This window comes from Pelophylax lessonae (genome assembly GCF_965119305.1).
Source record: "Pelophylax lessonae genome assembly, chromosome: 5".
Lineage (NCBI taxonomy): Eukaryota > Metazoa > Chordata > Amphibia > Anura > Ranidae > Pelophylax > Pelophylax lessonae.
The window spans coordinates 468815962-468830585 of record NC_138772.1 but is presented as its reverse complement, the minus strand read 5'-3'; the positions used below and the strand labels follow the sequence as shown (position 1 = coordinate 468830585).

Genomic DNA, 14624 nt, shown 5'->3' with positions numbered 1-14624 from the left:
ATGAAAATAGCTAGAGTATGACTAGACTATGCAAATACTATGAAACAGGAAGGAATAGTCTCCAATAAAAAGGAAAAAATTGTTATCTCTGCCTGCTTAGTTGGGGCCCTCTTGGTGGTGCACTAATGGTGATGTTGGGTGGCTTCCAGATATTCCCAGCTCGAGAAAGTGGGTACTTGAGGAAGACCTCTAGCAAGAAGAACTTGAAAAGGGCTTAACAGCGATAGGAAGGGCAAGCAACAAGTGTCGGGAGGAGTTAAGCTCTTTGGCAAAAGAATATCCAAACCAGGTAATATGGCACCACTTAGTAGTATGCTGCACACATGCAGAGGTATCTAAGGAACAGGAGGGCAAAGTGTGACTCTCGCCAATCCTGCACTGTCTGTAGTTCATGGATATTGACTGTGGAGGCGGCCCAAATGGATCAATGGCTTGATCTCAGGCGACCCCAACTCTGTATGTCTGTAGATGCAGATGAAGACCGGCTAATCCGATCCGTGTGGCTGAAGATGCTGCTGCTTAGGCCGCACTGGAAAGCAAATGCATGTGGGCTCAGTACTCTCACCGCATCCTTCTGCTTCCTTCCCTGGTCTCGTGCCACTCCTCCTCTCCTCCTCTCCTATGGCTCCCTTGGAACTGTAGTTTCCCTATTATGCAGTGCCGCTTGCAGTTACCAAATCCTCCTCCCCCTATGTCTGGGTCGACCAATCCAGAGTGGGTATAGAGAGTCAATAGAGGCATATCTTCCGAACATGCTGGGACTTGTTGTCCCACAATAGCAATCTGGAAAAGTCTATCTTTGCCTTATTTTTGCCACTGGTTACAAAAGGGGATGATCGAACGGTTCGGGTCAACCATCGGTTCGACCCGAACATTGGGTGTTCAAAATTCGGCCAAATTCTGAACTTTTTGCGGTAAAAGTTCGGAATTCGGCCACCAGAACCGCCCAAAATGCAGTGGGACAGGAACTGGGCTTTAAAAGCCTGTGATTGGCCCAGAAACATCAGTAAAAGCCAATTGAGGGGGCAGGAGCCTGCTAGGAATGTGAATGGAGTGACTACGGGGTCCAGAGGCCAATCAGGAGTGAATATGCCCCCCATACGTCCCCCAGTATAAAACATAGCCCCGCCAAACCTCTAGCACTGTAATACAGAGGCTGTGGAAGAGAGTGGAAGCATTTGTGTTTCTCCTGCTGCTTGTAAAGCTCCAGTGTCATTTTGCAATTATCTTCTGCTGTATGGAGCTGTTCTTTTAGTGTGAGGAAAGGGATATGCAGTGTAGTTAGGGTACTATATACAACTATAGTTAGATTCAATAATCTAGTTTTTGTAAGTGTGACCATAGTGTAGTTTAGGGTGACCTGACTCTGCCATGTCAGGGTGACCGTAGTGTAGTTTAGGGTGAACTGACTCTGCCATGTCAGGGTGACCGTAGTGTAGTTTAGGGTGAACTGACTCTGCCATGTCAGGGTGACCGAACTCTGCCATGTCAGGGTGACCGTAGTGTAGTTTAGGGTGAACTGAGTCTGCCATGTCAGGGTGACCGTAGTGTAGTTTAGGGTGACCTGACTCTGCCATGTCAGGGTGAAAGTAGTGTAGTTTAGGGTGAACTGACTCTGCCATGTCAGGGTGACCGTAGTGTAGTTTAGGGTGAACTGACTCTGCCATGTGAGGGTGACTGTAGTGTAGTTTAGGGTGAACTGACTCTGCCATGTCAGGGTGACGAACTCTGCCATGTCAGGGTGACCGTAGTGTAGTTTAGGGTGAACTGAGTCTGCCATGTCAGGGGGACCGTAGTGTAGTTTAGGGTGAACTGACTCTGCCATGTGAGGGTGACTGTAGTGTAGTTTAGGGTGAACTGACTCTGCCATGTCAGGGTGACCGAACTCTGCCATGTCAGGGTGACCCCACTATGCAGTGTATATATATGTAAATGTATATACACACACACACACACACACACATATATATATATATATATATATATATAAATATATATATATATATATATATATATATATACACATATATTTATATATATATATATATATATATATATATATATATATATATATACACACACACACACATATATATATATATATACCCCTATACAGAAGTTAACAAAAAAACGCCTGAAAAATGCCTGAAACAAAAACGCCTAGGTGTGAAAGGAGGGTAACACCATCCCTGCGCTACTGAAATTCTAAGAAAAATAATCAGTTTTTTTTTCTGGTTCTGGACATGCTACAGAGCTGAAACTTCACAGGTACACTTTTTAGACCCCCCAGACACTAAATCCAAAGAAATCTAATTTTTTTTTCAATATTTTTTTCAATAATTGGCTCTCTATCAAAAACAACAATTTTTAAGAACTTTTTTTTGCTTGATTCATAGTCCCTGGGGCATGACCCAGAACCCTAGGCACTTTAAGGGCATTTGTTGGGTTTTAGGGCTTCAAAATTGTGTTTTTTGATTCCAGAAGTTTGGGTCCCATTGATTTCAATGGGGTTCTGGAATCCGAACCGAACTTTCGGGAAATTCGGGTGTTCTGGTCGAACCGAACTTTTCAAAAGTTCGATCATCCCTAGTTACAAACATTATGTCAACTATTCTCAACCAGGGTTCTGTGGAACTCTAAGGTACCTCCTGAGGTTGCCAGGGGTTCTTTGAGCAAGGCAAATTTATCACCCATTTACAATAAGCATCGATGCAAGGGGACAATTTTGCACTTGTCACCCAAGGGGGCACCTCTACTTAAATTATTAATAATGGGAGACACCAATTTTCTTTCCTGTCTTTGTTATTTTTCTGTTATTTTTATTCATTAAATATCAAAATCATTCATAGAAATAATTGTGTTGTATAGAACAAGTGGGTATAACTCTTAAAACACATTGATTGTGCTCATGTTCTTTGAGCTGTATGTATAATCATTTTTAGCAGAGGTTCTTTGAGAATACAGAATACAATTCTTATAGTGGCTGAGTGAGTATGATCAGCATGCAATATAGAATGTATTGATAAATTTACTGGTGTGGGTTTAATGTCACTTTAATAAATGCACCCACATAAATCTATCTATCTATCTATCTATCTATCTATCTATCTATCTATCTATCTATCTATCTATCTATCTATCTATCTATCTATCTATCTATCTATCTGTCTATCTGTCTATCTGTCTATCTGTCTGTCTGTCTGTCTGTCTGTCTGTCTGTCTGTCTGTCTGTCTGTCTGTCTGTCTGTCTGTCTGTCTGTCTATCTATCTATCTATCTATCTATCTATCTATCTATCTATCTATCTATCTATCTATCTATCTATCTATCTATCTATCTATCTATCTATCTATCTATCTATTCTATTTTCTGCTCTTCTTGGTAACAAGCATGGCTGGGATAGCTGCAATGTGATCCTGCAGGTATGACTGGTACTTGGCATATAACTCTGGTGTTGCTTCACGTGCTTGCTTAACTGGCCTTCATCTCCAACTGTAAACAAGTCTTCAGGTCTTTCAGGTTTTATTCCCATCTGGAGAACCTATGCTCTATTTCCAGTATATGTTTTTTTAAGATTCTACTTGTCCGATTTGAATATGTATATTTTGATGACATGACTGATTTTGAATTGCTGGCATCGTATAATAAATTTTTAATGGTCTGATTACTCATTACTTTTAACATTTAGGAAGAACCTAATAATAGTTATGCCTGTATGGATAGAAATATATCCTAAGCTACAAAGGCAATTTTGCTTTGTCATTCACAGAAACAAGTCATTCTGCAATCTTTTTCCCAGCCAGGTTCTGTATGATTACTACACAATTGCAAAAATATCAAACATGATACAGGACAGGCTCTGCAGCCTGTGCTCACCATTATTTGTATTACAGTACAACGCTGTGCCAATATCTGAATAATTACAATTCAATTCTCTTTAGCAGGGTTTAGCTATATAGAAGACTATGATATACTGTACATAGTAGATATTGGTCTCTTGAGCTAAAGCCTATTACTATATGCCAGAGGCTCTTTTGTATATACTACAAAATACAATGCATGAAATAGTTATGTAAATAAGACAAAGATAACTATCTTTTAAAACCATACAGTTTAAAAAAGTCATAAACAAAGTGCCCACATTGAGACTAAGAGCCCATTCACACCAGATACTGCACATAACTGCATGTTTCTGACTGCATGTTTACATGCATTTAATGCCCGTTTGAAGTGTGCTTGATGCACGCTTGACATGAGTTTGACGTGGGCTTGAATGTTTTGCATGCGTTTTGCGCTGCATTTAGTACTGCATTTGCAGTGCATTTTGCTATGTTTTTGGGCTTGGCTTTCTTGGCTCAAAAGGGTGCGGTGCAAAAACTGCATTTAAAGTGCATCAGTAGTGCATTTATAGTATGTTCCCTGCATTTGAAGTGCAAAAAAACGCAGCATGCTCTACTTTTAAACTGCACTGAACTGCACTGCAATAATGTGAACTATGCCTATAGAATTACCTTGACTTTGGGCTGTCTTTGCAGTTGGAGTGCAGTTCAAAATGCATCCAACTGCATTCAACTGCATTCAGTTTGAAAGGGCCCTAAATGTAGACTGTGTTAGTTGCTAGTGCTGCTTGTAGACGTATTGTGTTGCCACCCTAAACATTTACAAATATCTATCTATCTATCTATCTATCTATCTATCTATCTATCTATCTATCTATCTATCTATCTATCTATCTATCTATCTATCTATCTATCTATCAATCTATCTATCTATCTATCTATCTATCTATCTATCTATCTATCTATCTATCTATCTATCTATCTATCTATCTATCTATCTATCTATCTATCTATCTATCTATCTATCTATCTATCTATCTATCTATCTATCTATCTATCTATCTATACAGTGTCTCACAAAAGTGTAAATAATTTATTATACCTTTACATGTGACAACACTGAAGAAATGACACTTTGCTACAATGTAAAGTAGTGAGTGTACAGCTTGTATAACAGTGTAAGTTTGCTGTCCCCTCAAAATAACTCAACAGCCATTACCACTGGTAACAAAAGTGAGTATACCCCTAAGTGAAAATGTCCAAATTGGGCCCAATTAGCCATGTTCCCTTCCTGGTGTCATGTGACTTATTAGTATTACAAGGTCTCAGGTGTGAATGGGGAGGAGGTGTGTTACATTTGCTATTATCGCTCTCACTCTCTCATACTGGCCACTGGAAGTTCAACATGGCACCTCATGGCAAAGAACTCTCTGAGGATCTGAAAAAAAGAATTGTTGCTCTACATAAAGATGGCCGAGGCCAGTGATGGCGAACCTATAGCACGTGTGTCACAGCTGGCCTCTTTGTGGGCACGGGAGAGCCGCTGCCACTGTCCACACTGTGACAAGAGGAGAAGCGAGCGTGGGCTGTCAGTGTATTTCCCCCTTGCCCCTTTTCTTCTGTCAAGCAGCGTGGGACAGGGACAGAGCAGTGGTTGCAGGGATCGTCTCCACTCTGATTCTTCCTGCCTTCCCATTGGATGAAGCTCAGTGGCGTAGCGTGGGGGGTGCAGGGGGGGCCGGCCGCACCGGGCGCAACATCTGGGGGGGCGCATCTGCAGTGTCACTCTGTCTGTCTGACATACACAGTTCACACACATACACAGTTCACACACATACACAGTTCACACACTGCCTGCGGCTGCCTCCATCTTTAGGCTGGGAGATGTCCAGCGCGGCTGCCCTATGGCTGAAAATGGCGGGTCGGGGCAGGGCTGGACTGTGCCTCACCTGTCCATTGGTGTAGGGTGGGGTGTCATTGCAAGCCAAGCCCCGCCTATGCTGCCTCTCCTCACTGCTCGGTCAATTTCGCACCGAGTAAGTCAGCAGCCTGGCGCTATCACAGAGTGGGATTTTTTTTTTTTTAATCACCTGATTAGAGCCAGAGGCTCTAATAGGCTTCAAAAAAGGGTGGACCCGGGGCACAGAGCAGTGCGACCCGAGCCCACCCATTGTGTGACAATAGCGAATTAAAATTTGCTATTGTCACACGGATCCTACTGGCCAATCAGGAAGCGGGTCCCAGACCCACTTCCTGATTGGCCCGAAAGGCGAACGCATGCCATTGGCCGAGGAGGAGGCAGGAGGACTTGAGGAGACGCGGGGAACTGAGGAGAAGCCGCTGCTGCAGGTAAGTCTCTCTGCATTGAAGGGGGCACGCTGGTCTGTCTGCATTGAAAGGGGGCACAATGATCTCTCTGCATTGAAGGGTGGCACGCTGGTCATTCTGCATTTAAAGGGGGCACGCTGGTCTCTCTGCATTGAAAGGGGGCACGCTGGTCATTCTGCATTGAAAGGGGGCACGCTGGTCATTCTGCATTGAAAGGGGGCACACTGGTCTGTCTGCACTGAAAGGGGGCATGATGATCTCTCTGCATTGAAGGGGGGCACGCTGGTCAATCTTCATTGAAAGGGGGCACGCTGGTCATTCTGCATTGAAAGGGGGCACGCTGGTCATTCTGCATTGAAAGGGGGCACGCTGATCTCTCTCTGCATTGAAAGGGGGCACGCTGGTCATTCTGCATTGAAAGGGAGCACGCTGGTCATTCTGCATTGAAAGGGGGCATGCTGGTCATTCTGCATTAAAAAGGGGGCACGCTGGTCTCTCTGCATTGAAAGGGGCGCGCTGGTCATTCTGCATTGAAAGGGGGCACGCTGGTCATTCTGCATTGAAAGGGGGCACGCTGGTTGCTCTGCAATGAAAGGGGGCACGCTGGTCATTCTGCATTGAAAGGGGGAACGCTGGTCATTCTGCATTGAAAGGGGGCACGCTGGTCATTCTGTATTGAATGGGGGCACGCTGATCTCTCTGCATTGAATGGGGGCACGCTGGTCATTCTGCATTGAATGGGGGCACGCTGGTCATTCTGCATTGAAAGGGGGCACGCTGGTCATTCTGCATTGAAAGGGGGCATGCTGGTCTCTCTGCATTGAAAGGGGGCACGCTGGTCATTTTGCATTGAAAGGGGGCACGCTGGTCTCTCTGCATTGAAAGGGGGCACGCTGGTCTCTCTGCATTGAAAGGGGGCACGCTGGTCATTCTGCATTGAAAGGGGGCACGCTGGTCTCTCTGCATTGAAAGGGGGCATGCTGGTCTCTCTGCATTGAAAGGGGGCACGCTGGTCATTCTGCATTGAAAGGGGGCACGCTGGTCATTCTGCATTGAAAGGGGGCATGCTGGTCTCTCCTCATTGAAAGGGGGCACGCTGGTCATTCTAACTTGTATTTAGATGCATTTTACTTTAATTAGTAATTACATCAGTATTTTCATAACAAACAAATGTGCTTATGGGGTATAGGTTTCTTTAACTAATCTAGTGGAAGAGACTCGAGTGCTAAAATCCCGCGGGTTAGGGGGCGCAAATTACTTGCCTTGCCCCGGGTGCTGACAACCCACGCTACGCCACTGATGAAGCTAGGAACCAATGAGGAGCCAGGACAAGTGCACCATGGAACATGTAGTCCTGGAAGACTATGGCTCCTTTTTAATCAATTAAAGAAAAACTGTAGCCCCAGCATGCCCTGTAAAAAAAAAAAAAAAAGAGGAGGGACAGCCTGGGGCCCGGAAACAAAAAGGGCAGAGAGAGAAGGGAGAGCAAGGGTGAAAGGAGTGTGGAGACAAGAGTGAGAGGAGGCTGAGGTGGTTCAGGAGGGAGAGAGAGCCCAAGCCACAACAGCCCATGGAGTTGAACCAGCCAGAGAGGAGGAAGAGGACAGTGCTGAGAGGACAGCATCAAGAGTGAGGAGGGTGATCAAAAGCATCAACAAAAGGAGAAGCTGCTGCCAGGCACACTAACACTGGACGCCAGAGACGGGTGAGTGCTGAATTGACTACAATCCCTCTTGCAGTGTGCGATCATCACCTGGGTGGCTGGATGGCTGCAGTTTAATTGAAGTGTTGGCACTTTGAAAAAAAAAAGTTGGTTTTGTGATGAAGTTTGGGCACTCTGGCTCAAAAAGGTTTGCCATCACTGGCCTAGGGTATAAGAAGACCCTAAAACTGAGCTTCAGCACGGTGGTCAAGACCATACAGTGGTTTAACAGGACAGGTTCCTCTCAGAACAGGCTTTGCCATGGTCAACCAAAGAAGTTGAGTGCACGTGCTCAGCATCATAATCAGAGGTTGTCATTGGGAAATAGATGCATGAGTGCTGCTAACATTGCTGCAGAGTTTGGGGGGTCAGTCTGTCAGTGCTCAGACCAGATGGTTGTTGTCCCAGAAGGAAGCCTCTTCTAAAGATGATGTACAAGAAAGACCACAAACAGTTTACTGAAGACCAGCAGATTAAGGACGTGGATTACTGGAACCATATCCTATGGTCTGATGAGACAAAGATGAACGTATTTGGTTCAGATAGTGTCAAGCGTGTGTGGCAGCAACCAGGTGAGGACTACAAAGACAAGTGTGTCTTGCCTACAGTCAAGCAAGGTGGTGGGAGTGTCAGAGTGTGGGTCTGCATGAGTACTGCCGACACTGGGGAACTACAGTTCATTGAGGGAGCCATGAATGCCAACATGTACTGTGACATACTGAAGCAGAGCATGAGCCTCTACCTTCGGAGACTGGGCCGCAGGGCAATATTTCAATATGATAACAACCCCAAACACACCTCCAAGATGCTCACTGCCTTGCTAAAGAAGCTGAGAGTAAAGGTGATGGACTGGCCAAGCATGTCTCCAGACCTAAACCCTATTAAGCATCTGTGCGGCATCCTCAAACAGAAGGTGGAGGAGCGCAAGGTCTCCACATCAACCAGCTCCATGATGTCGTCATGGAGGAGTAGAAGAGGACTCCAGTGGCAACCTGTGAAGCTCTGGTGAACTCTGTGCCCAAGAGGGTTAAGGCAGTGCTGGAAAATAATGGTGGCCACACAAAATATTGACACTTGGTCCCAATTTAAACATTTTCACTTTTGCCACAGGGTGTATTCCCTTTTGTTGCCAGCGTTTTAGACATTAATGGCTGTGTTGAGTTTTTTTTTGAGGGGACAGCAAATTGACACTGTTATACAAGCTGTACACTCACTACTTTACATTGTAGCAAAGTGTAATTTCTTTAGTGTTGTAACATAAAAAGATATGTGAGGGGTGTACTCACTTTTGTGAGATACTGTATATATATATATATATATATATATATATATATATATATATATATATATATATATATATATATATGTATTATACACTGCTCATAAAAATTAGAAAGGAACACTATACTGATATGGACTGGGTAATGTGTAAGGAACAAAATGATGCCCCATCATTTGATGGAAATGAAAATTATCAGCCTACAGAGCGCTAAATTCAAAGACACCCCGAAAATCAAAGTGAAAAAATGATGCAGCAGGCTAGTCCATTATGCTAAAATTTAATTGCAGCACATTAGAATGGTACTTAGTAGTTTGTATGGCCCCCACATGTTTGTATGCATGCTTGACAACTTCAGAGCATGCTCCTTTTGAGACAACGGATGGTGTCCTGGGGTATTTCCTCCCAGATCTGGACTAGGGCATCACTGAGCTACTGAACAGGCTGAGGTGCAACCTGGTGGCATCAGATGGACGAAAACATAATGTCCCAGAGGTGTTCTATTGGACTGAGGTCAAGCGAGCGTGGGGGCCATTCAATGATGTCAATGCCTTCATCCTCCAGGATTTGGCTGCACACTTTTACCACATGAGGCTGGGCATTGTCGTGCGCCAGGAGGAACCCAGGACCCACTTCACCAGCGTAGGGTCTGACAATGGGTCCAAATATTTAATCCCAATACCTAATGGCAGTCAGGGTGTCATTTTCTAGCCTGTAGAGGTCTGTGTATCTCTCCAAGAATATGCCTCCCCAGATCATATAAACCCACCATAAAACTAGTCATGCTGAACAATACAGGCAGCATAATGTTCTCCACGGCTTCTCCAGACCCTTTCACGTCTGTCACATGTGCTCAGGGTGAACCTGCTCTCATCTGTAAAAGCACAGGGCGCCAATGGTAAAATCAAATCAAGCTCCACCGTGCCTAGCAGTTAGCACAGGGCCCAATAGAGGACGTTGGACCCTCAGGCCACCCTCATGAAGTCTGTTTCTGATTGTTTGGTCAGGGACATTCACACCAGTGGTCTGCTGGAGGTCATTTTGTAGGACTCTGGCAGTACTCATCCTGTTCCTCCTTGCACAAAGAAGCAGATACTGGTCCTGCTGATGGGTTAAGGACCTTCTTTGGCCCTGCCCAGCTCTCCTACAGTAACTGTCTGTCTTCTGGAATCTCCTCCATGCTCTTGAGCCTGTGCTGGGAGATACAGCAAACCTTCTGGCAATGGTATGTATTGATGTGCCATGCTGCAGGAGCTGGAATGCCTGTGCAACCTCTATAGGGTCAAGGTATTGCCTCATGCTACCAGTAGTGACTCTGACCCTAGCCAAATGCAAAACTACTGAAAAACAGTCAGAAAAGAGTAGAGAAAAAAAATCAGTGGCCTCTACCTGTAAAACCAATCCTGTTTTGGGGTTCATCTAATGGCTGCCCATCGAGTGCCCCTGTTGTTAATTTCAAACCAGCTGAAACTGATTAACAACAACCCCCCCCCCCCCTGCTACTTAACTGACAAGATCAATGTCCCAGGAGTTTAATTGATGCTATGTTCATCAACATTAAAAAATGTTTTAAACATTTTTTGAGCAGTGTATATAAGCATATATACGCATATATTCGTTTTTTTTTTTTTTTTTATTGCAGCTCATATGGGAGTATATATTCCTATTATTTTTTTTTCCCATTTTCTCTTTTTTTCATATCTACATTTTCTTCTTGGTTTCGTCCTGTTTTTTCTGCATCTTTCCTTGCCAGATTATTTATCACTTCATTTTCTTTTATTGTTTTTTACTTTTGTTTTGTTTTGTCTTCGTTTCCTTCTTTTATAATCCTTTTCTTTTTTCACTCATGTGGAGTCCACTTCAGTGTTCTTTTCACTGTGGATTTTTGCCTATTTTTCTTGCTAGCAATTAGCGTTCATGACTTGCAGGTTTTCATCTAATCAACGGAAATTGGCTCTTTAGACTGCAGTCTACTATTTAGGCAGTATCCCCACATGTATTCACACGGTTATGACTAAGCGAATTTGATTTCGTGAAACCCGTCAACTGTATTCACCCTATGTCTCTGGTTTTTGTCACTATGGACTGTTTGGACCTTTAATAAATGGATTTTACTAATTTCATGCTTTCAATCAGGAGTGCGGTTGCCTACTTTCTATTTTTATTCAGCTGCCGGGATTGCGGACCTAACCAGCACTCTGTTTGACTGTTTGGACATTTATACACCGGAGCGGTTTTTCTCTTTCTTCTATGTTTGGCATGAGAAGTCAAAACACGCTCTATCAGCAGGTAATATGATCCAAAACTTCACATGGATGGACACTCAGTGCTTCTCAAGCAGCTTCACAGTTGACCAATTAGTGCTCAAAAGAATATAAAGAAAAGGAGCAACAAGCTCTTATAGTGTTAATCCGCATGAAAAAGTTTATTAAATAGTTAAAAACACTAACATTCTCCAGGAAGAAAAAACACCATATCACTTCTACAATCACAAGAATCCCGATGATGGCAGCACATGTGTGGGGATGTCATGATCTCCAGTCCTATCCTATGCACATTTTGTCACAAATTACATCATTAGGTCAAAGTGTGTTAAAGAGCACTATCTTAGAGGACTTCACACCTTGCATGAACGTTTTTCATAAATGTTGGACTTTATTTGGTTGATTAACATTTAACACATGTTTATATTAGTGTGGCATATGCTTTATATTTTTGTGAGTGTATGGTATGCCTTAACTTTGTGTGCTGCTGCTTCTTCTTTAACATTGTTTTGTTGAACCTTTTTTGCATGGTAATTTTTGTTTTAATTTCACCCTAAACATTAGCCCCCTAGTTTTTAAATCTTAAAGCGGAGTTTCGGCCTCATAAAAATGTTTTCAATAAAAATACCCCCAGGACAGTCAGGGCTAGTGCATTTCAGCAATGATAGCCTTTGAACTGTCCCTGGGTTCACTTACCTTTTAGAAGAAATACTTACCTTGAAAATGTCTTGTCCAGCGCTGCCAACTCAGGTGTGGGCAGCTGAAGCCAGAGCGTCCTCTTCAGTGTCCTCTTCGGTGACGTCGGAGTCCCAGAATGTCCTGCGCCGGCCCTGCTTGTCACTTCCGGTGCAGGCACGTCATCCCTGCACAGCTTTTTTTTTTCAGCCATACAATGTGGATGAATGAATCCCTCCTACCGGGATGTTGTATTCTGACAGCAGGTCCCACTACTGTCAGAATGCATTGATCAGCGACTGCAGCTGATTAGCTGCAGCTACTGATTGAGAAAAGATTTCCAGCATGTCCAAAGATCAACTTTTGTTGAGCAGAGATAGCCACACGCTGATTAAAAAACAGCAAGTCCCTGCTGAACTGGTCAAATTGTTATCAGTGTACAGCCAGCTTAATACTAACTCTTCATCTAAGCACTAAACTAAGGTCTATGAACCCCTGAAAAATGAAAGCTTCCAATCATGCTCTAGAATCATACAAGTCTTAGCACCAAAATAAGTGATCCAGCCTGTAAAGCACTATGGCCCACATTTCTGTATAGTAAAGTAACAGTACTGAGACCTGTTTTGATTTCCTATAGTAGTGGACTCAATCTGAAATTGTATTTAACTAAAGAATAAATAAGATTTTTAAGTAAAATTAAGATACACTACCAGTGTACTTGGACAAACAGATACACAAAACAGACACAAAACAATAGATAGATAGAAACTTTCGAAACATTAAGTGTTTACTATAATATTTCTAATTTATTACAAACTATAATAAAATATTACAATCTGCATTTCAATTTAAAAAAGAGATATAATTAAAAACAGTGCATATAAAATATTTAAAACTACACTCCACCTTTTATGTTGCGGGTTTAACATATTTTTTTAAATTTGACAATATATGTTTAAATATGAAAATCTGCGTTTCAATATATTGTATTTTATAGAAGCAAACTATCACATTTCAACACATTACAACAATATAGATAGATAGATAGATAGATAGATAGATAGATAGATAGATAGATAGATAGATAGATAGATAGATAGATAGATAGATAGATAGATAGATAGATAGATAGATAGATAGATGGATTGTTACTATTTTAATATAGATTGTAATATTAAAATGTATATTAAAATATTACAATCTGCATTTTAATACATTATATAGAACCAAAATATCACATTACAACTCGTATATCTTGTATAATGAAGTGAAGATAGATAGATAGATAGATAGATAGATAGATAGATAGATAGATAGATAGATAGATAGATAGATAGATAGATAGATAGATAGATAGATAGATAGATAGATAGATAGATAGATAGATAGATAGATAGATAGATAGATGGATTGTTACTATTTTAATATAGATTGTAATATTAAAATGTATATTAAAATATTACAATCTGCATTTTAATACATTATATAGAACCAAAATATCACATTACAACTCGTATATCTTGTATAATGAAGTGAAGATAGATAGATAGATAGATAGATAGATAGATAGATAGATAGATAGATAGATAGATAGATAGATAGATAGATAGATAGATAGATAGATGGATAGATAGATAGATAGATAGATAATTTAGAAAGAGTACATGTTTAATATAATATTTCTATTGTTACAAGTCATATTAAAATAATCCAATTTGCATTTCATTACTTTTTATGGGACTAAATATATATTTTAATACTCCATTATAATGAAGGGGATATACAGACAGATAGATTTAAGAAGATTACATGGATTAAATAAGTATTACATAGGTAGACATACATACTGTATATAATGACATACAGGTATATATATGAGATTTAGAAAGATTTAATAGATAATGAAGCATATATGAAATAAGTAATATCATATTTTATTGCATCAGCTTTGAATTTCAGTGCATTTTATAAAACTCAAATATTGTATCAGAAATCTGTTATAATTAAGTCTACTCAATTTATAAAAAATAAACTAAAAATTAACATATGTAGGTGAGAAAAACCTACCTTTATCGTTACTTATTCACAAATATTTTCTTCTTTTACAAAACAGTGGACGCTTCCATTGGAGAGGTAGAGGAGAGAAAGTTTGTTTAGCACAGCTTTCAAGTAACAGATGATGTGCACAGCAACAAACAGCTGAGGGTCTGCCTGATAACTGATATGCCATCACCTTCTTGTCAAGAAGCCACCACTCCTCTGGTTTATTTTAGTCTCACAGCATGTACTGTAAACTAAGCACAACACACAAGAGAAAGACACTGGCTTCCTATTCTTAGGACATCCGCTCGGATCGTTCCTAGCTATAGAAAGTTTATGCCTACTCTCAGACACACTGAGGCTAATTTAGTCAAGGCAAATATCTATCACTTTGCATAGGAATTTTCACTTAGCCTGTTGAATGTGGTGAAGAATCACTTTGCAAAGAATACCCATTCATGTGCAAGGAAAATAAAAAACTGTATTTTTGCTCTCACA

The 14624-nt window shown here is 41.5% G+C and overlaps 1 protein-coding gene across 1 annotated transcript in view; it reads right to left on the bottom strand.

Annotated features, from left to right (window-relative positions):
• The window catches only part of LOC309556691 (Y+L amino acid transporter 2-like), a 75560-nt gene extending 61218 nt beyond the window's left edge, over positions 1 to 14342 (bottom strand). The window contains exon 1 of the mRNA XM_082259154.1: positions 14154 to 14342. The gene's annotated coding sequence lies outside the window, so the exon portion shown is untranslated. The remainder of the gene's footprint in view (positions 1 to 14153) is intronic.
• Between the last annotated feature and the right edge of the window lie 282 nt (positions 14343 to 14624).